The 24,997-nt window shown below is 46.3% G+C and overlaps 1 protein-coding gene across 3 annotated transcripts in view; it reads left to right on the forward strand.

Moving 5' to 3' along the window:
• ENOX2 (ecto-NOX disulfide-thiol exchanger 2) overlaps nt 1–24,997 on the forward strand; it is a 307,163-nt gene that overhangs the window by 23,031 nt on the left and 259,135 nt on the right. Inside the window, exon 1 of one of the 3 annotated variants that reach the window (XM_027876222.1) lies at nt 8,486–8,549. The exons of the other annotated variants lie outside the window; for them this stretch is intronic. The gene's annotated coding sequence lies outside the window, so the exon portion shown is untranslated. Of the gene's footprint in view, nt 1–8,485; nt 8,550–24,997 lie in introns of those variants that run through there. 3 annotated transcript variants of the gene reach the window in all.

A 24,997-nucleotide genomic window follows, 5' to 3' on the forward strand; every position in this document is an offset into this window, starting at 1 on the left:
GTGCTCTATTCACTGTGTCACCTAGCTGCCCTATGTCTCTTCATCTTGTCCCCAAGAATACCTTGAGACACTCTGTCAAATGCCTCGCTGAAATCTAGGTATAAGTGTGCCCGTGGAATTCCCCTGATTTAGTCTAGTAACCTGGTCAAAGGAGGAAATGAAGCTAGTCTGTTAGGACTTGTTCCTGATGAAGCCATACTAGTTCTTTGGGATTACCACTTCCGTTTCTAAATATTCGTTGAAATCAGGCAACACTTGCTGTGCATCAGTTCTGTAGCACCTCTCTCATTCCTTCTGGTTTTGGAAAGATTACTCTCAGTTGCTCAGCAATCACAGCCTTCTGTTTTCTTCCCCCAGTTTTGGGATATAACTTATCTGGGCCTCATAATTTCAACCCATTGAAGGCATGTAGGTACTCTTGGGATCTCCTTATATCGGGTTTCAATTTCCTGTTAGCCATTTTTGTTGTGTTCTTTCTAATCCAAACACAATTCTCCTTAGGCGTTCCCTCTCATTTTCTCTAACAAACTGTCCCCTACCCCATCCTCAACCTCTAATTTTCAATCTTTCCTTATCTATTGACTCCTTCCCTGCTGTCTACAAATGTCCCCATGTCTCCCTCATCCCCAAAAAGCCCACACTCAATCCTACCTTTCCCACTAGCACAGTCCTATCCCTTTCCTCCCTTTATCTGCTAAACTCTTGGGAGGAAAAAAAAACTGTATATAGTCCATGCCTCCACTTCCTTTCCTCTTACTCTCTTCTAAATCGACAATTCCTCCAAAATCTAGTTTCTGACCTCGCCAGTTAACTGAAACTGCTCTCCACTGGTCCCGCTGATCTCTTAATTGACCAATCAAACGGCCTTTTCTCAGGCCTCGTGCTTCGTGACCTCTCTGCAGCATTTGCCCTCATTTGACACCCTCTTAATCATCTCATCCTGTCTCTTTGTGTCCTTCTTGGTCATCTAACTTCCTGTCTGACTGCTCTTCAGTCTCCTTTGCTGGATCTCTGTCCGTGTCACATACACTATCTGTGGGTGGCCCTCCAGGCTATTTTCTAAGCCCTTTTTTTTTTTTGGCTAAGCAATGGGGTTAAGTGACTTGCCCAGGGTCACACAGTGAATAAATGGCGAGTGTCTGAGGCAGGATTTGAACTCAGGTCATCCTGATTCCAGGGCTGGTACTCTGTCCACTGCAGTGCCACTTAGCTGCCCCCTATTTTCTAAACCTTTCGAGGTCCCTAGGTAGCGGAATGGGTAGAATGGTAGGCCTGGAATTGGGAAGACCTGAGTTCAAATGTGGCCTCAGATACTTACAATTTGTGTGACCCAGGGCAAGTCACTTAACCTCTCTTTACCTCAGTTCCCTCATCTGTAAAATGGGGATAATAACAGTGCCTATCTCACAGGGTTGTTGTGAGGATCAAGTGAAATATTTGTAAAGCTCTTAGCACAGTGCCTGACACATAGTAGGCATAATATAAATGCTTCTTCTCTTCTCTTCTTCCCTCCCTTTTTCTTCTCTTTTCTGTCCATACTATTGTTTAGTGACCTCATCAGTTCCTATGGGCTCATCTCTCTGCAGATAATTCTCAGATCTTTCTATCCATGGCTAGTCTCCCTCCTTAGCTCCAGTGCCACTTCACCAACTGTCTACTGGACATTTCCCGTTGAATGGTTCTCAGACGTCTCCAACTCACCATGTCCAATACAGAACGTGATCATTTCCCCTTAACCACCCTCCCCTCTGTTCAGCTTAGCTGTCATTGTTGAGCATGCCACTCATCATCATCTTACTTATTCGGTATTGGCATCATCTCCAACAAACATTTATGAAATGCCAGGCAATGGAGATAGAAAGAGTCAAAAGGCAATCCCTGCCCTTGACAGAGCTCACATTCCAGTGAGGGAGACAACATGCAAACAGCCTTGTACACACAAGATATGCACAGGGGAAAAGGAACAAAAGCTCAAGCAGTGGTGAAGATAGGAAAGGCCTCCTGCAGAACATGGGATCCAAGCTGACCCTGGAATAAAGCTAGCGAAGAGAGGTGAGGACATTCTGGGCCTGAGGGATGGGCAGTGCAAAGACACGGGATAAGAAAAACAAGAACAGTGGCCCTGAAAGTAGAGGCCATGGAAGAGAGTAGAGTGTTAAGAAGCCTAGAAAGGTAGGAAGGGCTTTCAAGGTGAAGCAGAGGATTTTGTAGGGAGACACTGGAGTTTATTGACTAAGGGTGAGGTTGGAAGGGGTGACATGATCAGATCAGTGCTTTAGGAAGGTCCCTTTGTCATCTGACTGGAGGTTAGACTAGAGTGGGGAGACACCAATCAGCAGGCTATGGAAATAGTTAAAGCCTGAAATGTGGAAGGGCTGTGTGAATGGGGAGAAACCTCGCCTTCCCCCCAAGGTGTGCCGGAGCCAGCTCATTAAATGTTCAGTGTGAGCATTTACAACTCAGAAATCTGTGAAAGCTACAGATCAGAGCTTGGTTGTTTTGCTGATTGTCTAGACTTAAGAAAGTGATGGATAAAACGTTAATAATGGTTTATATTTAACTATATTAACTATATAATATTAACTAAATAGATTTAATATTTACATTTATGTATAATTTTATATTTATATTTATAGTATTAATAATAAACCTAAAAGTGTGTCCCATGGATTTTTCCCCCCAGAAGGCTGGTTGTTAAACACTTATCAGCACACTCCTGGATGTATATGAGATGTTGTGAAGGTAGTAAAGACAAGATCTGACAACAGATTGGGTATGTGGGGTGAGTGATAATGAGGATTCTAGGGTGACTCTCAGTTTTTAAGCCTGGGTGACTAGAAGGATGGTAGTATCCTCAAAAGTAACAGGGACCTTTGGGAAAGGGAAATATTTGGAGGGGGGGAGATAATGAGTTCTGTTTTGGACCAAGTTTAGGATGACTTTGGGACATCCAGTTGGCAGTTGGTGGAACTGTAATCAGCAGAGAGGTCCGGGCTGGATCAGCAGTTCTCAAATTGAGATCCGAGCAGCCCAGTGGTCCCCAAGACCCTTTGAGGGGGTCCTCAAGGTCGAAATTATTTTCATAATAATTCTAAGACATTTTAATTTTTCGTATGATATATATCAGTGGATGCAGCCCACATAGAATGGAAAGGGGTACTGAGACCCTTTTGCCTTGATCAGTAGGTGGGAGAATTACCTGCATAGAGATAATACTTGAATCCATGGGACTGATCATTCTAATTCACCTCACAGATCTAATACCTTGCCAAACCTTGTCATTTATGCCTTTACAACATCTCTTCTATACACTGTTTAGGCCCTCATCACCCCTCACCTGGACTCTCACCTTCCAATGGCTGTCCCTGCCTCAAGTCTCTCCCTACTCTACTCCATCCTCCACTTAGCTGCCAAAGTAATTTTTTGTAATTACAGATCTGAGCTCCCTACTCTATGCACTCCAGTGGCTCCCTATTACCTACAGGATCAAAGAGCAAGTCCTGTGTTTGGCATCTGCCCCTGTTCCCAGCCTGGCCCATTCCTCCCTCTGCAGCCTCCTCACAGCTCCCTCTCCTCCCCACTCCCTACGATCCAGCTCCATTGGCCTAACCATAGTTCTCCAGCCCTAACACTCCAGTTCCTGGCTCCATATCTTTGTACTGGCCATCACCCATGCCTAGAATGCACTTCCTCATTATCTCTGCCTTAGTTTCTTTGATTTCCTTGGGGATTCATTTCAAATCCTGCCTTCTACAGAAGGCCTTTCCTGGCCCTCCCTCCCTAATTGCCAGTGCCTTTAAGATGAACTCCCATTTCCTCTGTATATATCTTGAATGTACCTGATTATTCACATGTCTCCCCTACTAGGTTTGTAAGTTTCTTGAGGTCAGTGAATGTTTTTCCTTTCTTTGTATAGTTTAGTCTCTAGCACATAGTAGGTGCTTAACAAATGCTTGCTGATCAAGTAAATGGAAGTAAAATAACAGATGTGTAGCATCAAATGATACACTTGCATTAGACTCAGGAAGGGAGCCTGGAGAGAAGTGAACAGGGTGGCCTGAGAACTTCCTGAAATGGTGTTCCTGGGGAGGTATCTTCGAGGTGAGAAGCCTGCTGCAGGTCTGGAGGTAGAAGAGTCTAGAGAATGGAGAGCAGAGCTGGGAGAGGATTGGAAACGGATGGTCTGGCTACAGATTTGATGAGCATGTCATTTATGCCTTTAAATCATTGATGAAAAGGTCAAAGTACCCAAGGTCAGGTGCAGATCCCTGGGGCCCTCCATTAGTGACCTCGGAGCAAATAGACATTGAATCATTAAGAGCCAACCTTTGAAGATCCTAGAAGTATTTATGTTTTATAAATTGCTTTCCTTATAATATTCTGTAAGGTAGTGGTGAATATGTCATTAATTCCATTTTACAGAGGAGGAAACTGAGACTCAGAGACCCAAAATGACTTCTTAGTCACACAGATAGTTAAGCAGCAGTCAAGGATTCAAATGTGACTTCCAACCCAGTACCCTTCCTGCTGCAGTGTGCTGTCTTCTTCCCCTATCACCTTCTCTCTCTCTCTTTCTTTCTCTCTCTCTCTCTCTCTCTCTCTCTCTCTCTCTCTCTCTCTCTCTCTCTCCATCTGTCCCTCCCTCCCCCTTCTGTCTATCTCTACCTCTCTGTCTCTCTCTCTTTGTCTTTGTCTGTCTCTCTGTTTCTGTCTGTCTCTGTTTCTCTGTCTAAATGAGAGATGAGTTGTAGGGATATTATTATCTTCACCCCCTTCCCTGACCAGAGGAAAAACAACATGGAACACTGCCACTGTATCACAAACTAAGCCCTTAACAGACCAGTCAGCCATATCTGGAGACTTTAACCAACTGTAGAGTGCAGGAAGTTTTCAGTGATTTTTCTCTATGGAGGCAGCAATGAGCCCCCAACTTCTGGGTTCGTCAGTAAGTGGATGATCTATTTCTCTGTTTCCCAACAGTTTGGGAGCAGGGGCCCTGCCTTGTTTGCTGTCGGGCCCTGTGTGGGCCAGAGTTATGACAGTGTCAGCTTTTCCAGGGTTTCTGTCTGTCTCTTGCTGCAGAGATTTGGCAGACCCCTCAGCCCAATGTGATGGCTCTTAAATCTTCCTCCAGCTGGGCTGGGATATTAGATTTATATGTATTAAAAAAAGAAATGAAGTGTTTACTGGTGGGGCAGTTTAGAGAAGATCAAAACAGACGAGGCTGAACCCTCCCTGGTCCAACCCTCACCTCCACTTTGTCTCCCTCCATCGAGCTGGCTAAACATTGACTTTGCAGGAGTGGCTGCTGATCTGATGCCTGGGAATTCCTATTCCCATCCTGGCTGCTGGTTTCTTGGTTTTTCTGTCAAAAATGGGAAGTTCTTCTAAATCCTTTATTTACTTATATATGGTACAAATGTATGGTGGAAGTGGGGGTGTAGCTGTTTTAGCAACTGAGGGGGAAAACCCCCACACATAGAGGCATTGTGTTATAGTGAAAAGAGGGCCAGATTTGAAGGCAGAGGTCCTGGGTTCAAATTCTGGCTCTGTGTTATGCAGAGGAGTCACTTCACTTTCTTGCCCTTTACTTCCTTCCTCTATAAACTGAGGAGGTCGGGATTCTCTGACTTCTGGGGAGCCTTCTCACCCTAAATCTTTGAGCCTGCAACAAAATCACAAACCAAAGCATGGGGGAGTATTGGGAGCCCCTTTGCTCATTGCCCTGTGCAGAGCTAACAGAATGGGTTGGAAGTAATGGAGAAGAGCTGGAAAACTACATGGAGAAATTGGGGGAAATAAGATTATTTTTCTAGTGAGTTGGGAAAGGTAAGGAGAGGGGCAGAAGGTCCCATTGAGCGGTCCTTTGCTTCTCTCCACTTCCTCTTGGGGCAGTCAGCAAGTTCCCCAAGAGCTCCTTTTGCCCTGTGTGCCCTTTCCTGTACAATAAGAGGCCTATGAGATTGTAAGCTCCATGAGAGTAGTGGCTATTGGCATCTTTGAATCCTCAGGGCCAAGCACAGGGCCTGGCATGTATGGGAGAAAGGATTCTTGTTCAGGTCCAGGTCAGATTAGAAGGCCTCCAAAAGTCCTTTTGATGGGAGATTCTCGGAAATATGTAGGTGATTAATCAGTGTTGAATCAAATAGGTACCCCAGTTTGGTTTCCTACCATGCCTTTCTTTTGTCGGGCCATCAGGGCCTTTGTGTTAGAGGTAAGTCGGTTGGCCCTCAGAGGATGGAAATTAGAAGACAGTTTGAAGACTCTGAATGCTGAGGGCTCCACATACCCAAGGTCACCATGGGAGCCAGCTTCAATATCCTTCAGCCAAGACTCTGCCTTCTAATTGAAGGCGACTTTGGGGAAGCTTTAAACCTCATCTAAGAAGCAGAACGATTAGCAGGGACCCTGAGCCTGATTTTTCTCCGGTTCAGTTTTTTTGCTTTCCTCGTGGGCCACTCGGAACAATTTAATCCCTTCTGAACTTCTTTGCATATTGCCCAGCCAAATGCTAGCTCCCAAACCCCAAGCAGGAGCTGGGCCTTGGACGTGCCTGGCAAGGTTCATGTTTCCAGGGACAGGATGGGGAATATATTTATTGCTCACTGTGTCAGCAGGGTTTATGTCGAAGGCCAGAGTTGGTCAGCTCCCTTTGGGTGGTACACATTGCGGGGAGGGAAGCAGAGACTGAGGAAATGTGATGGGTGTCATGTTTAGAGGTGAAGCTGGATTCAGGATTGGAAATTCCCAAAGGAATATACACAGGCCTATGAAATAAATAAGAAAATGTGTAAATAGGTATACAAATGTAAGAATACATACAGGCCTGTGAAATAAATGAGAGAATATATAATTTTATTTATATTTACATATGTATATATATGTATACATGTATGTGTATATATGCATTTATATATATGTGTGTGTGTATATATATGCACACACACATACATATAATAAATAAGAAACATCCAGGCCTGTGAAATAACTAAGAGGACTAGAGTTTTTTGAAGAGTAGATTGTATTTGTCTAAGTGTGTGGATCCACATAGGTTGTGTTGCTAGGCCCAAACATTTGACTTAGCAAACACTTCTTATCACATGGTGTAGTGGAAGGAGCCTGAGCCTTGGTGCCCTGGCTCTCTAGGCTCGGGACCCAGCTGCCCCATTGACCAGCTGGGACAAGTTACTCTCCCTCCCTGGGCTATAGTTTTCTCATTAGTAAAATGAGGGGGTTGGATTAGATGAGTCCCATGCTCTACCATTTTATGATTAAGCCTGTCACATTCTCATTTAGAATCTTTGTTAGACACATGCTAGTAACCCTTGTTACTCCTAGGATAGAGTCTAAAGCAAGGTGGGGAACCTACAGCCTCGAGGCCGCATGTGGCCTTCAAGGTCCTCGGGTGCAGCCTTTTGACTGCGTCCAAGTTTTACAGAACAAATCCTTTTACTAAGGGGATTTGTTCTGTGAAGTTTGGATTCAGTCAGAGGGCCAAGCTTGAGGACCTAGAGGGCCACATGTGGCCTGATGTCAGTCAAAGGACTGCACTTGAGGACCTAGAAGGCCACATATGGCCTCGAGGCCACAGGTTCCCCAGCCCTGGTCTAAGCCCTTGAGCTTGGCTTGCAAGGCTCTCTACAGTCTGGTCCCAATCTTCCCCTACACAATTCCACTGCTGCAATTTTCATCAGTCATTTAGTCTACAAGCCTTTATTAAGCTCTTACTTTGTGCTGAACCCTGTGCTATATACACTGAGGATACAAAGAAAGACAGAAAAGGCTGGGGTCAGGAGGACCTAGATTCAAATCTGGCCTCAGACTCTTGGCAGCTTTGTGACCCTGGGCAAGTCATTTTACCTCTGCCTCCTTCAGTTTCCTTATCTGTAAAGTGGGGAGAATAATAATACCTACTTCCCCTGGTGGTTGGAAGATCAAGTGAGTTTGCTTTGCAAAGCTAAAAGCACTATGTAAATGCTGGCTGTTACTTGTTTCAAATTGCCCCTGCTGTCAAGGAGCTTACATTCAAATAAGGGGAGACATGTAAATAGCTGCCTATGTTCACATGTGACACGTTCAGAGCAGAGAGAAGGCAGTCTGTAAGGGGAAGGCAGGGAGAAGAGGAAAGACCTGCAGAAGGTGGGGTTTGAAATGAGTCCTAAAGGAAGACAGAAGAACCAGCAGGCCGAGGTGAGGAAGGAGAATATTTCAGGCATGGGCAGTGGCCTCCAGGACAAAGGTAAGGAGCCAGGAGCTCAAGTGTTGGGGCTGGAGAACTACGATTAGGCCAGTAGAGCTGGTAGGGAGTGGGGAGGGGAGGGAGCTGTGAGGAGGCTGGAGAGGGAGGAAGGAGCCAGGCTGAGAACAAGTGTAAATGCCAAACAGAGGACTTGATCTTTGAGCCCGTAGGTGGGAGTGCACTGAGCAGGGTTGGGAGGGCCAGAGCTGCACTTTACACAAATCTCTTTGGCAGCACAATGGAGATTGGATTGGAGTGGGGAGAGACTTGAGGTTGGGACACCCATTAGAAGACTATTTCTGGAGTCCAGGTGAGAGGTAATGAGAGTCCAAACGCATACAAGAAATGTTGTGAAGGAAGAAATAACAAAACTTGGCCATGGATCAGATCTATGGGCTTAGGGTTAGGGAGTGCATTGGAGGCATGAGAGATTGGAGGCCTGTGGAAAGTCATGGAGATTGAGCATGGAATGTCAGGTGAGGACCAGAGAGAAGACCAGTTTGGTTGGCCCATAGAGTGTGTGAAGGGAAATAACGTATGAGGCTGGAAAGGTAGATCGAAGCCAGGTTGTGAAGGACTCGAAATGGCAGGCAGAGTTTGTTTTTATCCTAGATGTGAAAGGAAGCCACTGGAGTTTATTGAATGAGGAATTGATGTGGTCAGGCCTGAGCTATAAGCAAATCGCTTTGGCAGCTGTGTGGAGGATGGATTGGAGAGGGGAGAGCCTTGGGGCAGGGAGACCCATCGGGAGGCCAGTGCCTAACGGTCATGGGGGAGGGCTTGAGCTAGAGCGGTGGCTGGGAAGGGGGGGGGGTGGGTACAAGGGATATTGTGAAGGCTGAAATGACAAGGTTTGCTGCTGATTGGATGGGGTAGGGGAGAGTAAGAAGTCAGGGAAGACCCTGAGATTTCAAAGCTGGGCAACTTACAAGACAAGTGTCCTTGACAGAAATTGGGAAGGGGGTTTGAGGGAAAGATAATGAGTCCTGTTTTGGCCATGTTGGCTTTGAGATGACAGTGGGATGTCTGGTGGGGAAAACCTTATAGGCTGTTGGTAGTGCAGGCCTAGAGCCCAGCTAAAGATGGCGTCAGTCTAAGGTGGTAAGCCCCAGCAGGGCAGGGCTTGCTGTATCCCTCTAGTGCCTGCACAGTCTGGGACATACCTGCAGCTGCTTAATATTTCTCCAGTGGGAGGGGTGGTTTTTTTGTTTGTTTGTTTGTTTTATTCTCACCCCGCCCCCCACTGATCCAGCTCTTTGCTGGAAATGGAGGCCCAAAGGCCAGTTTGGGGGGAGCAGTGTTGGTAAAGGGCAGGGAAGAAACGGGAGGGGAGGCCAGGCAGAACATTTTGCTCTTTGAATTCAAGGGAACCATCCAATTTCTGTGTATTTGCTCTGTGGTTAAGCCCCTGTTCTATGTGTGTCTTGGATCTGTTTGGGCAGAGAACACGTGTGTCTTTGATTAACCTTTGGTTTGCTCCTCTGCTGCACTGAGTGCAGTGCCCACCCTGCCTCTCACCACCCCTCTCCTCCCCCGGCTGGGCTGCAGCAGAGGCCTTGGGCTGTGGGAGGGAAGGCCCGAGGGGAGACCCCCAGCTAAGTGAGAGCCATGGAGAAGACTCAGGCCACTTGGTGCTCTCAGGGTTACCCCGTCCTTGCAGCAGGGCAGGCTTTGGGCTGTCAGGGGTCGGGGCTGCTTAGCAGAGCACATGACAAGGCATCTTGCTACTACCAGACACCAGCAATTAATATGTCCAGGCAGCAGCGGGTGCCTCATGAATATGTTAATGTACCACATGACAGCTGTCTAATCTTTGGGGGGATGGAGACAAACCAAGGCCCCAGGAAACCCTTGCCACACTAGCTCTGGAGAAGCAGTGAGGCGTGGTGGAAAAGTCTTGACTTGGGATTCAGGCAACTTGGGTTTGAGGCCCAGCTCCAACACTTAGCAGCTGTGCGACTGTGGGCAAGTTAGTGGCCCTCTCTGAGCATCGTTCCCAGCTTTTTAAATGAGGATAGTCCTTTGGAACATTGCCTACTTTATGGCTCATTATGAGGAAGCCACTTGGTAAAGAGATGCAGCCATGGTTGTTGGTGTGGCTGCTTCTGTAGAGCCCAAAGCACCTTTCTCCTCTGTACTAAACTTGTCTACTTTTTCTCACTGCCCACGGGCAGAAGGGAGCCAGGTGGTGTTTTTAAAAGGCAACAAGGAGAGGAATTGGGATCAGGGCTGGACTTAGGAGCTCATTGATAAGGGAAGTCCCAGATGAGGGAATTCCTTCTGATGGTGCTCAGGGAGTCGCCCCCAAAGCCCTGACAGTGTGGCAAAGGTGCCACACTGCCTACTTACAGTAAAGGCAAGGGTCCTTCCCAGCATGAGTTCTGTGGACTACAACTTACACTGTGTATGTAATGTTTGTACACAGATGTTTATATGTTATCTCCCCTTCCCTATTAGATTGGAAGTGCCTCAAGGGCAGGGACTGTTTTTGACTTTCTTTTTCTCTCCAGCCCTGAGCATGGGTGCCTGGCACCTAGTAGGAGCTTAATAAATGCTTGTTGACTTGACTCCTACTTGCTGGTCCTCATGTGCCACACTCCCATCTCCTGACTCCTTGCCTTTGCATTGACTGCGTCCCCTTTCCCCAGCCCACCGCCATGGCCCGCCATATGTGAAATGCTCCCATTTCTCACCTCCAGCTCTTAGCTTCCCTGGATTCCTTTAAGACCTCCCTTTTTCCAGGGCCTTTCACAGGCTCCCCACTGGTAGCACCTTCCGCTTTAGATTGTCTTCCCTCTCTTCCTTCTCTCGTATATGGGCCTAGTTCATTCCATGCTGTGAGCTCGTTTCTCTGGTTAGCATGTTGCCTGGCACATAGGAAATGCTTAATAAAATGCTTGTTGACTGACTACCTGATTTAGCCCCTGGCCTCCGAATGATCAGGACAAATGGTTGGACACAGAACAATTGTAATTGCCATTGAATGGACATTAAAAAGACCGACTGTTGGACAAAGTGATTTGCTAGGTAAGAGTTAATAATTGTCCTTTGTCGGCACTCAGAAGTACTGTGATTTCCTGGGTGTGGGCGTTGCCTGTATAAACATTGAATCTGGTGGGGTAGTGTAGAGAGGGCTGGACTTGGAGGCAGGGAAGCCTGGGTTCAAATCTTGCCTCTCTCACTTACTAGCCACATGACCCTGGGCAAGTCCCTTCACTTCTCTGGGCCTCAGTTTCCTATCTATAAACTGGGGCTAATAGTAGCTGTGGTGCCCGGCCACACCTTCTTGTTGAGGGGCTCCAAGGAGCCATTGGATAATGTGCCTTCTGCATGTTGTGAAGCAGCACCCAAATGTCAGTTAGTAAAGATCATCCTGGACAGTTGAAAATTCCATCACTGTGGGGCCAGCCTGGCTAGGATGTCCATTCCCAGGCTTGTGCTCCCCTGGCACAGCCTTTGGAAACAAACCCAGACTCCTCTCCACGCCGGGCTCCTGCACAAGAGAAGGCCTGGGAACAAGAGCTGACATTGCTGTAATGCTTCGTAGTGTATGGAAGGGTTTCCCTCAAACAATCCCACAATGTAGGAAGTACAGTAATCTGATTTTACCGACTGGGAAACTGAGGCTTAGAGAGGGAGGGTCACAGAGCTAAGCGACTAGCCAGTCCCAAGCCCTCATTTTACAGTGAGGAAGCCAAGGCCCAGAGAGGATTGGCCCCAGATCATGTGACTAGTCACAAACAGAGATGGGTCCACAGCCAAGGTCTCCCGGCTGCTGGCCTAGTGCTCCTTCCCTCGTGTCCCACAGCTTTGGGTAGGGGCTCACAGTTTGGTTCAAGTTGCTGGAGGCAAGGTGGTACAGTGGCCAGAGCAATGAATTTCAAGTCAGAGGACCTGAGTTTGAATCCTGGCCCTGCCACTTACTATCTGGTTGACCTCAGGCAAGGCTCTTCCAGACCTCAGCCTCAATTTCGTCAAATAAAGGAGTTAGACTAGATGACCTGGGAGTTCCCAGCTCTAGATCTCGGGTCTTGATGTACAACCTTAGGCCATTTCCTTTCCATCTCTGTAAAACAAGGAGGTTGGATAAATGACCTTGGAGAGCCCTGGCAGCTTGAGATCGCTGACTCTCTGAGTTTTTAGTCTCTTTGACTCAAAAGACTGGTGGCTGACCAAGGGAGATTCATTTGCATAGATCAGTCAGGTTTGATGATGTTTTCTGGGAAGGCACTGGCAGCTCTGTGCTTGAGTTTAGCTGCCCGCAATCAGGATAATGGAGACGCTGCAGCATTGTGTTTTTACCCAGGATGCTTGGGTGCCTTCCTTTCAGCTCTTGCTAATCTGTCTAGAAGCTGCTGCTTCACTCTTCCACTGCCTCGTGGGACATTGTGGCAGTCATGTTTGCCATCTGAGCCTCTTCTTGCTTTGGAAAGAAAAGAAGGAAACAACAAAGCCTTCAGCTTTGGCCTTTTCCCCTGTAGTTTGAATGCCCCTTCTGAGGGAACTTGGGAAAAATTGGAATTTGGCTCTTGGGTTTAGGGAGAAGTTCCGTCATATGCCCTCAGAGGCAGGCTAGGCCTCTATATAGGTCTGCCTATAAAATGTCTGTTCCCTTTGCTCCTTCCCTGTCAGTGGAAGGTTAGAGTCCCTGGCTTTCCTCCTCTGCTGTGCTTCCCTGGGCTTGTCCCCTCCGTCTGTGGTCAGAGGGAAGCAGTGAAGTCCTCTAGGTAAATGGCTCAGCCTCTCTTCCGTTGAGGACTGTTAGTCAATCAACAAGCATCTATTGACTGTGGACCATACAAAGACTGAGGCAGGACAGTGCGTGCCCTCAGGGAGTTTAGTTCTACTGGGAGGATGCAACATATTCACAGATAGGTAAATATATTCATAGGGTATGCTCAAAATAAATTACTAGCAACTGGGGGAATTTGGAAAGGCCTGGACAAAAGCATGTAGGGAGGGAAATGCAATGTTGTATATGGGGCACCGTATGTAGGCTTGTTTGTCTAGAATACTTGCCAGGGTGTAGTAAGAGTGCACATTTCTGTCACAAGAACTCTCTGAGGTAGGTGGGGAAAGTACTACCAGCCCCATTTGGTAGATGAGGAGACTGAGTCTCAGAGAGGCTAAGGTAACTTGCTCAGGGTCACAAAGCTAGTGAAGTAGCAGAGCTGACCCTTGAACCCAACTCTTCTGGTTCCAATCCCAGTACAGGGAAATGGTCTTTGAGGCAAGTTGGCCAGTTTGGTGAGGCACAGTGTGTCATTGGTTGGAGCAGGATCCGGAAGAGATTGAAATAACGATAATATTAATAACTTACATTTCTCGAGCACTTTTTAAGTCTTGCAAAACACTTTACACATAGTATCTCATGTGATCCTCACATTAACCTTGGGAGGCAGGTGCTCTTATGATCCTCATTTTGCAGATGGGGAAACTGAGTCAGGCAGTGGTGCTGTTCTAAGGCAGGATCCTACCTTAGGGCTTCCTGCCACTAAGTTCTCTCTCTACTTTGCCACTTAGCTGCCTCTTATCCTAAAGACAGTGGGGAGCCATTGAAGCCTTTTGAGCAGAGAAGGGGCTTGGTCAGACAGACCCTGCCTGGCTTTCAAGTTCCTACAGGATTAGTAGTTTCTGGGCTGTGTCTCTTCACAGTTTACAGAGTCACACAATGGGATTTCAGAGGAGAGAAAAGGACCCAAACCTTTAAGGTTTCTTCTACCTCTGATTTTGTGATAATCATAGAAAAGAGACCGAATAGCATTGGGAAGAGGCCTGGATCCTCGCTTTGGATTCAGGCTTTGTGGCTAGTTAGGCACGTGACCTTGGGCAGGCCATTTCCCTACTCTGGGACTCAGTTTTCTGGTCTGTAAAATGAAAGGGTTGGATTAGGGGATTTCTAAGACCCTCTCTGGGCAGCTGGGTGGCACAGTGGGTAGCATGTCTGGCCTGGAGTTGGGAAGACTCCTTTTCCTAAGTTCAAATCCAACCTCACACACTCACTGGGCACACTGACCCTGGGCGGGTCACTTTACCCTGTTTGCCTCAGTTCTCTCATCTATAAAATGAACTGGAGAAGGATAGTCTAGTATCTCTCTGCCAAGAACACCCCAAAAGGGCTTACGAAGAGTCAGAAAGGACTGAGACGCAACAATAGCACCGAATCCTGCAGTTCTAGAAACAACTGAACTACTCTTAAGCATGGAGAGGCTCATCACTAAAATGTTGGATTCACTGGCCATGTCAACCCCTTGAAACTAAGAACAACACGCAGTGTCTTTGAGTCCTTTGCTCCTGTCCTTGCCCTGCCACAGCAAAGGTGACGGCAGTGCCTGAATGACTGCAAAAGCCGCCAGATGTGCTGAGACTCGAATTGCCTCTAGACTAGGAGACCTTTCAGACCTAGGCATCCGTGGACACATCTCAAGGAGTCCAGGAACCTAGATGGGAAAACAATAAACAACTTTCTTTTTTACCTGCCCTGAATCAGTGTAGCATTTCTTTCAATTTTTTACATGCATGATTCTGAGCAGGGCTCCCCAGGTTTTGCCAGGCTGCCAGAGGGGAGCCCTATCTCAGAACCTTTTCTCTTGGCCCTTCTGAACATCCACAGCTGGGGGCATTTTCTATGGGAGCTCTTTGTCTAATGGCAGACACGCTCTGGATGAAGGGAATCCCATTCAATATTGCTGTTCTTGAGATAAATGGAACTAAGAGACAAAGGGAAGGGGCCGCTAATGGCGACATGGCTCCCGGGCCCTTCTTAGGGAGGCGGACCAAGGAGGGAGCACATCTGGCTTCATCATGGCTCCAAAGGCACCAAGCCGTACGATCCCATTTGCTGCAACGCAATTGCAATCATAGGTCAGATTTCTCAGGTGGGTCAAGGCAGCAGTTTTTAGATAGTCACTTCCCTAGTGCCTGGAGTGTGTTCCTGACCTCTTTCTCAGAATTCCTTATTTCCTTCCAGGCTGCACCTGCTTTTTTTGAACTCTGCCTCTCCTCCCTGCCCCTAAGTCTGTTCTGTATAGATATCTATCTGTATACATTTTCTCCCCTGATTAAATGTAAGCTCCTTGAGGGCCGGGATGATCTCACCTTTGTCTTTGTATTCCCAGGACTGAGCCTGGCACATCAAAGGGGCTTAATCAAGTGCTTATTGATTTTACAGATGAAGACAGTGAGGCACAGAGAGGTTTAGAGATCTGCCCAAGGTCACACAGCTAATCAGTGTCTGAGGCAGGATGTGAGACTAGGTCTTTCTGACTCCCAGGCTGGCACTCTTACCCACCTCTCCCTGTCTCCCCTTGCTTCTGCTCCTTTACAATTTACAAAGTACATTCACAGCCATGATCTCCTTTAATTCTTCCTAGCAACCCTGAGAGGTAGGCAGTTCAAGTATTCTTATCTCCATTTAACAGATGAGGAAGCTGAGGGGCAGACAAGTGACTTCCCCAAAGTCACAAAGCTAGTAAGTGTTATTGTTGTTGTTGTTGAGTTGTGTCTGATTCTTCGTGACCCTACTTGGGGTTTTCTTGGGAAAGATACTGGAGTGGTTTGCCATTTCTTTCTCCAGCTCATTTTATAGATGAGGAAACTGAGGCCAGCAGGGTTAAGTGACATAGCACCCCAATGATGCCCATGGGGTTTTCTTGGCAGAGATACTGAAGCGGTTTGCCATTTCATTCTCCAGTGAGTTAAGGCAAACTGAGGTGAAGTGGCTTGTTCAGGGTCACATATCTAGTAAGTGTCTGATGTCACATTTGAGCTCAGTGCTCTATCTACTAAGCCATGGAGCTCCCTCCTAGTAAGTGTTAGACATCTGGAATGGTTCCTGATGCCACAGTATGCCAACCACACCTAAGGCTTTTTTTCTTTTACACCACAGCCACCTACCTTCCTCTTCAAGGAGAAAGTGGGGGTGGAACAGTTGGAGGAAAGACCACAATAGCATAGGAGGACTTCAGTATATCTCTGTGGGGATGAATCAAGTCTGATTCCAGTATGTGTGAAATACTTTGGACTTCTAACCTCTGTATCTTTTTGAAAGGAAGGAGCCCATTGCTTCCAGATTGTGATTACTTAATTCTTCGGCATTCATCATGCCATTATTTCCCACTAGATTTTGGTGTGTCTTATTTCCTGGGACTCTTCAGGGGTAGTGGTGAGGCTCCTTAAATGCCAGGGGCGAAGTTGTTGTTCCTAGTCATAGGAAGTGGGCTGAGTAACTGCTGGAGGACACAGATGGCACTGCAAGAGGCCAAGGGGATTTGACATGTGATCCTGTTCTTGTAGCCCTCGCCATTGCTTTTGGCCACTTCCAAATTGGCCCGAGTCTCCAGATACACACTTGGGTAGCCACCATGCAGATGGAAAGTAGGGTGTGTAGGGCTTGACGGGACCAGTGGTCCCAAAACACTGCCTGGATCACTTAGTGCCCCAGGTGTGCCCTCCCTAGGAGTTCATGTGCTAAAATTGTGTCCTGGCTCAGGCCAGCTGGTCACTGTATATATAGTATCAAGGCAGCCTGGGGCCACACAAAGCATGGCTTTGGATATTTTCTTTAACTCTCGACTTGAGATCCAGCAAATTAGAGCCAGAGCCCTTCCCTTTATGCTGGGCAGCAAAACAAGGTGGAATACCTGGGCAAAGCTGATGTACTAGAGGGTGCTGAGATTAGGCATAAAGATCTGAACCCTGGCCAGAGGGCTCACATTTAGCTCTTAGATGGTAGAAGACCCACCATTTCCATAAGCAAATCAAAGCTTTCGGAAGATGGTGCAAGACAGGTGACAACAGGGGTTTTGCTTTCTTGCCACTCGCTTTGACCTAGCGTGCTGTAGCATTCTCTCTCTTGGAGGCTTACAGCTGCCAGCTGAAATGGGTGGGCCGTGTATTATCCCATTTTTCGGAGGAGGACAAGAAGGCTCAGGGAGACTTGTCTTAGGATTTCTGAGTCGGAGTGCAGTGTTTTTTCTGCCATATCATGCCAGCCCATATGACCACATTTTCGAAATCTCTGTATTCCGTATTCCATTCCTCTCTCACCCCTCCTCCCCCACTGCTGCCAATTCTGCCTTCGTTAAAGGGATCTTATGGGCTATTTCACAGTCTGAGGAATAGACATAGTAATTCAACGTTTATAAAGAGCTTTCACATTGGATCACAGAATGTCAGAGTTGAAAGGCACCTTAGGGTTCTTCTGGTCTAGCCCTCTGATTTTATACATGACAAAAATGAAGACTACAGAGTGGAGGAAAGTGACCTATTCAAGGTCACAGAGCTAATAAAAGTACAAGAACCAGGACTTGAATCCAGGGCTTTGACCTCCTCATTCCCTGCTGTTCTTACCACATCCTGTTGTTTCATGTTTATATAAGCGTAGGATCCTAGATGTAGAGCTAGAAGGGAACGTCCGTGATGATGGCTAGCAGCCATCAAGGCCAACTCCTTTTTATAGATGAGGAAACTGAGGTTTAGAGAGGTTATGTGACTTGCTTCTGCAGCATATCTTCATATCTGATGCTTTCTGTTTTGAAAAATCTCTCACGGTTGAGGTGGGAACTGCCCGTCATGTCAGGAAGGCAAGGTGCTTGGGGAACGGCCTCTCAGTCCCAGGCCCTGCCAAGCTGAGAAGCTGGTAAGAAACATGTTATTATCTCTGGCTAGCAAATTAGGAGCCAGACTCACTGATTGTCAAGTACCACTGGAGGTCCCTGGGAGAGTGATCGATTTAGGGATGCCAGAACGGCTGAGCTTTTCACCTTGACTTTTAGGGATTTGCTTTCTGGCTGATGGGATTTTTCCTCAGCTTTTAAACATATGCATGAGTGGTGAGCCACTCACTGTAGGTGCGAGAAGTGTGCCCAGGGAGCAGCTCTAGGGCTGAAAAGTTGGCCCACAATAATTAGCTGCTGCCTTTTTGTTTAGTGACTCCACGCCCAATCAACTTTAATGTCTTTATACTTTATTCCCCTTTTTTGTTTCCAGCCTTTTAAGTAGAATTCTTCAGGGGAAATCAGCACATTTTCTTTCTGTGTGTTGCTTTCTCAAGAACAAAGGTGGCTGGGGGACAGAAGGAAGAGGAGGGGTCACTTTGCCTGCCTGCCCTGAGAGTGTGGGCAAGCCTGATTTTTGTTTGGGGCTGGGAGCTAAGATTTCTTCCAAGGTATGCAAATCGGGAAGTTCTGATTTGTCAACTGCAGGCTGTTTCTTTAGGCACTGATGTATGAAATCCCTTACGAATTCTCCGATGAACACACTGCTAATTGCATCTCCACCTGCTCTCCAGCCTCCTCCCCCCTTCTCTCCCCCACTCCTGAGGCAGCCTATAAATGTCCGTCTTTTGGAGATGGATGGTGACACATGCAGGATCAGCGATTCATAAAAGCTCGTTCCAGCCCTTGTCTTCAAGGCTCCTGGGTTTCCCCCTACTGCTTTTGTGTAAGTGTAGTAGAAGTGGCGTCAGAATCCACCACCCTTCTTTCTCTTGCTTGAGCTCAGTAGCTCGGCTGGATCGAGGCTCAACAGAAGCATCGGATCCGAGCTGAATTGTGGTGGTGGTGGGGGTGTGTATCTCTGTGTGTGTGTATATTGGGGGTGTGTGTACACACGTGTGTTTGTGGTAGGGATTTAGGGTGCTTCTAGCTCTTTTTTTTGTTGGGGGGAGCAAGATAACTGGCCAGAGAATCTGCTGTGGACTAGTTTCCCCGAAGATCGAGGCGATGTTCCTGGTACAGTACACAGGTACAGTATGTGCTCTTGATTTTGCCAAAATGTTCCCATTTTTCCCCAAAGGGCATCCTTCCTTTCTTTGCTCCAGGTTACCTGGACTGAAGGGTAAATACTAGGGTTATAACGATCTGGCCACAGTAGCTGCATAAAGCTTGCCTGTCCCTGGCCACGGCATTCGGAACAGATGCCTTGTCTAAAATTCTGGGTTTCTGGTGGCATTTTCCCCCATACCTTAATTGTGCACACTTCTCTGCTGTAGTGTTGTATTGAATTTCTCCCGTCTTATAGCTGCAACTGGTAGTAGTAGGTGGTACCCTGAGAAGTTTGCACAAAAGATTCGATGCTTTGGTATCCAAAGGTGATGCCGAAGCACTTAGAGCTGTTGGGTTCATTTTGTTTTTTCTTCGGTTTTCTAATTCCTTGTGTTTGCTAATTGGTTGCTATAAATATGGAATACATTTTAGAGCTAATGAACTTGGAACCAGAACAACTCCAGAACACAGCTGTAGCATAGATTTATTTCTCTTTCTTCGTGGAACGCGAGAAGAAGAAAGGTTGGCTTTGGTGTTGTGGTGGGGAGAAGGCTGGGCTTTGGAGCAGTAGACTCAGATCCTTATTGTGTGGGCAGGGTCTGCCCCCATCTGGGCCTCAGTTTCCCCTGTATGAAATGAGGTGGTTGGGCTAGATGGTTCCTAAGGTTCCTTTCCAGCTAAATCCAAGGGTTCTTATGGTAAGAGCAGAAAGCTATTAGCCCCAAACTTTGTGTTTTGACATATGTGGTGGGTGTACCCCTTCGTGGCTCTGGTGTTTTTTCAAGGGTCTAGGGACCAGGTGGTCTTCAGAAGTAGAGAACCTGAAGGTTCTTTGGAAGAATGTTTGGCACTTAGGCTGAAAAGATTTGTGGGCTCCCTTTTCCCCAAGGGAGTCCCAGCAAGTTTGGTTTTCCTGATGTTCAGTCCTTATATCCAGATCTTTGGATGATTTTTAATATCCTTTATTCTATAGGACCTGTTTACACCCCCCCACCCCACCCCTTCCTGTTATATAGGGCTTAAATATTACACTCGTAGCTTAAGAGCTCCCAGATCACTTTCTGTTTGGATGACTGGCTTGATGGGTGATTTCCCTCCTCATTAATCGGACAGCATGCGGGTGATGTGGAGAGGAGTTTGACTGACAATATTTCAAGGTTACTCTTAAGAGCCTACAGTGAACCCCAGCGCCTGGACCAGCAGCTGCTGAGTGGAATCGTATGCAATTAAAGTGACAGTGGGACTGTGTCGCCTCCGGCACAGTCAATTGGTTTGAATTTACAGCACTGGTTTGGTCATTGGGCATTGCTTGGCTTGTTTTGCCAAGTATTTGGGAACCAAGCTTGCTAGATGTTGGGGGGGGGGTTCGCCACATTTTCTCCATGCTTAACTCTAGAAAAGCCACCTGTACTTTTTTAATGAGAGAGGCTATTGAGGTTTTTCTGCTCTGGTTAAAGTAAGAAGAGAATATTTCCTTCTTAACCCTCCTCCCTACCCCTCCCCCAAAGTAAAGAGATAAAACCTACATGAACACATTGTCCAGGACAGCATGTTTATGGTTTTCATGTGGGCGTGTTCTTGGTCTGTGCTGTTAATGATGAGATTGCAAATGTTGATAGTTTTATTTCTGCTGCTGGAGAGGTGAAAAGCAGTACCATGCAGTGGATAGAGTACAGACCTCAGAGTGGGGAAGAGAGAGAGGATGGTAGTCACAGGATCTGAGTTCAAATCCTGCCTCTGATACATACTGCCTGTGACCTGCAGGGCTAAACCAGTTCACTTCTGAGGGGGCGTCACTTTCTTCATGTGTAAAATGAAGGTGCTGATTAGGTGGTCTCTGAGGACCCTTCCAGCTCTAAACCTATGATCTCACAGAAATAAAAAAGGGGCATGCTTTTAGGACCTCTTTAAAAGAAGTCCTTTATTTGTGTTCAGATGTGCCACTGGTACAAACTGGCTGCATGACCCTGGGCAAGTCACTTCTGCCTCAGTGCCTCAAACAAGTCTAAGACTTAAGTTGTAGGAAATGCCCCAGTCTACATTGGTAGAAAGGATTTCCACAATGGGAATTACCTACATGGATGAAATCCTAAGTTTGGGTAAAAAACAAACCAACAGTAGAGAGGTAGGAGGTTGGTTCAGTATAAAGAACATTAAGCAATACACTGGGAGATTTGGCTTGTAGTGGAATGGGCACAGGAGCTGGAGGAAGAAAATGTCGTTTGAGTCTTGGCTTCAGTTGCTTTGCTTACTAGCTGTGGAACCGAGGGTGAGTCCCTTCCTTTCTCCAGGTCTCATCTTCCTTCTCTGTACAATGAGAGAACTGGAGTAGATTCTGCAGATCCTTTCTCATTCTAAAATTCTTCCAGTAATGTTAAGCAAGATAGGCGTGGTTTTGCAATGGAAAATCCGTCATGGTTTTTATCTAGTAGAGAACCAGTCTTGAAAAGCCACATAGCTGACGTGTTGCTACCTGCTTGTTTGTTTATTGTTGATTTTTTTCCAGCTGCATAATGGGATCTAGAATTATTGTGACTTAAGCTCAAGTCAGAAATGATGAGTCATAATTTTGTCACCTTCATCCAGATGATGGGCCCTTGTTTTGGGATGGTGGCAGTAGCAGCAGACATTTCTATAGTGCTTCAAAGTTTCCACCCCACAGATGTGGCAGAGCTGGTATGAGGACCTAGGTCTTCTGGGCCAGTGTTCTGGCCATTGTGCCACACTTGTCTTCTAGAATCTCACTATGTGTCTGTTATATATTACATACATAATAAAGGAGGCTAAAAGAAAACTTACATTATTTCAGTGGGGTCAACTTCAATTATCAGTCTGTAAACATATAGCCACCTCTCCCCACCCCAGTTTATTCATAGACCAGATGCCTTTTCCTGACTTTCTTTTTGATTATTCAATTTAAAGTGAACTAATCCAAGGAAGGAAACCTGTTTTCTGCTTTATGGAAGTGACTGCTGACTAAGTCTCTGAGGGCCTCCACTTGAAAGGCTTCCCTTTTCCAGTGCCTCACTAGGGCATGGAGGTGGCCCTGGGGCCTTGAAGGCTGTGTCAGCAGAACAGTTCCAGCTCTGGCAGGGCCGTACCAAGGCTTCGATCAGATTCCAATGAAAGACTGTGCCTGCAGTCCAAAAGCCACTCTTGTTCGACGTGTGGTGGCTTCTCACCAGAAAGTGATCACCAAGGCACTCTGGGAGGCCACCTCCTGAGGAGGCCCTGAAAGGTTTTACTCTGCATTGAGGGAGGAGAGTGGCATCTGTGCTAAGAAATTCATGCATCCTTGAAGTTTTATCAGACAAAGTTGGAAAGTGAATCCTGCTGCTCCAAGTGTTTGCCATAGATTCACTGGCCTTTAAAGGTCTTTAAAACACATGCATATTTCTTTATCTTCCCTCCCATGGACACCCATTGAGCACATTGTTCATATCTCCCGTGTCCTTAGCACGCTCTGGGTAGTCAGTATCTGGGCCTTTGTCTTGTTCTCCCTGCTAGATTTAGGGCAGGAACCACGTTTTGTTCATTTCTGTGTCCTCCTCAGTGCCTCGCCCCAAGCCCAGTAGCCCCCTGAGAGTGTGAATGGTGAATAGAATGGTTTATACAGTCCTGAAATTTATTACAGACTCTGTTCTCGAGATACATGTAAGATGGTGGGGAGGATGGGGGAACGGGATGTAGTATAAAGGCGTATTTGGCCAAAGACCATTTGATGTTGGTTCCTTTTTTTCTTCTGTTATCCACTGCAAAAGGCATTGACATCATCCTTTCTTCTCTCCTCTTTTTCTCAAGTCTCTGTTGAAGATGGTACCTTTCTCCTTTCTAAGGCCATCCTCTCTATTTGTGATTTCATACTCTCATGGTCTCCTCCAATAGCCTACCCTCACAATCGTCTCCTGCCTCCCCTCCTCCCCCCATCTTCATTATGTCCTTATCTACTGGCTCCTTCATTTCTGCTTACAAAAATTGCCTTTGTGTTTCCTATCCATTGGAAAAAACAGCAACAACAACAACACAACTTCCCTTTACCCTGCCATCCCCTCAAGCTATTGTTTTCTATCTCCTTGCTCTTTTACAACCAAACTTCTAGAAAAAACCTCTACTTCCTCCCTTCTCATTTACTTCTCAGCCCTTTGCCATTTGGGCTTCGCACCTCATCATTCAAAATGAAACTGCCCCCTCCCAAGTTACCAATTACCTTTTTTCTTAAATAAGTTTTTATTGATGTCTTTTGATTTTTACACCCTCATGTATCCCTCCCTTTCCCTGAGAATCATCCCATCTAACAAATTGTCTTTTTTAGGGACAAATCAGATCAGCACAACTGATCAATACATCGAAAACTAATGATCTCTTGCTGGCCAAACCTCATGGCTTTTCTCAGTCCTCACACTTCTCGACTTCTCTGGGTTTTCATGATACTTCTGGATCTCCTTCTGCCTCTCTGGTGGCTTTTTCTGTTTCCCTCCCTGGATCATCATCTCTATCCTATTCCCTCACTGTGGCTCTACCCTCAGGCTCTGTCCTGGGTCCTATCTTGTTCAGTCCTCTCCTCCCCCTCTCATTTGTTCCCATTATCATCTCTAGGTGGATGATACCAGATCTCTATTTTCAGTCTTCAGAGCTCTAGTCCCACATGTCCAATTGTATCTTCTGTAGGCGACTCAAAATTCAGATCATCCAATGCAGAGCTCCTTATCTTTCCCCCTAAAACCTCTCCCTTCCCTGACTTCCCTGTTTCTGTCGAGAACCCCACCTTCCTTCCAGTAACCCAGGTTCACATCCTTGCAGCCATCTTGGACTCTTCCGTCCCCCCCCATATTCAATCAGGTGCCAAGTCCTGTCAATTCTACCCCCTTATATCTCTTGTATCTGTCTCTTTCTTACACAGCCATTACCTTAGGTCATACCCTCCTCACCTCTCCCCAGGACTGTTACAGCAGCCTCTTAATTGGTCTCCCTTTTCTCAAGTCTCTCCCCTTATTAATCTATTCTCCACACAGCTGCCAAATTGATATTCCCAAAGCAAAGACAAGTTTAACTATGTCAGTTCCTTGCTCAAAAAGCTCCAGTGGTTCTTTTTTTGTCTCCAGAAAAAAATGTGAACTCCTCTGTTTTAAAGCCTTTCAGGATCTGGCTCCAACCTTTCTTTCCCTTTACATATTCTACATTCCAGCCAAGCTGATCTACTTGCTGGGTTTTTTTTCCCTTATTTATTTTATTCTAAAAATTAGATCTTACTGGGTTTGGGTTTTGGGGGATTTTTTTGGGTTTTTTTGCCAATGAAGATCCACCTGTCTCCCTCTCCCTTTCTTTCTTCCTCCTACTGCCATGCAGAAAGCAAGAAAAATCTAATCCCTTATTGCAACCATGTATAGTCCCAGCAAAACAAATTTCCACGTTGTCCATGTCCAAAAAGTATGCCTCAATCTGCATTCTGAATCCATCACCTTTCTGGTGGTAGGCAGCAGGTTTCATTATGAGTCCTTTGAAATTGTAGGTGGTTGTTGTGTTGATCGGAGTTAGACTTTCAAAGTTGATGGTTTTTTACAATTATTGTTTGTTGTCATATAAATTGTTTTCCTGGTTCTGATCTCTTCACTCTGCATCAGTTCATGCAAGTCTTCCCAGGTTGCTCTGAAACCATCCCCTTCATCATTTCTTAGAGCACAATAGTATTTCATCACACTTACATACCATAACTTGTTCAGCCATTCCCCAGTTGATGGGTATCCACTCAAGTTTCCAATTCTTTGCTACTGCAAAAAGAGCTAGCAAATATATATATATATATATATATATATATATATATATATATATATATATATGTTGGTCCACATGGATCCTTTTCCTCTTTCTTTGATCTCTTTGAAATGTAGACCTGCCGGTTCAAAGGATATGCATAGTTTAATCGCTTTGGGGGCATCATTGCTATCCTCTGATCCTAGTTCATAACATTCCATCTTCTTTCCCCCTACCTTTG

Source organism: Vombatus ursinus, unplaced genomic scaffold (assembly GCF_900497805.2).
Source record: "Vombatus ursinus unplaced genomic scaffold, bare-nosed wombat genome assembly UNPS02004063.1, whole genome shotgun sequence".
Classification (NCBI taxonomy): domain Eukaryota; kingdom Metazoa; phylum Chordata; class Mammalia; order Diprotodontia; family Vombatidae; genus Vombatus; species Vombatus ursinus.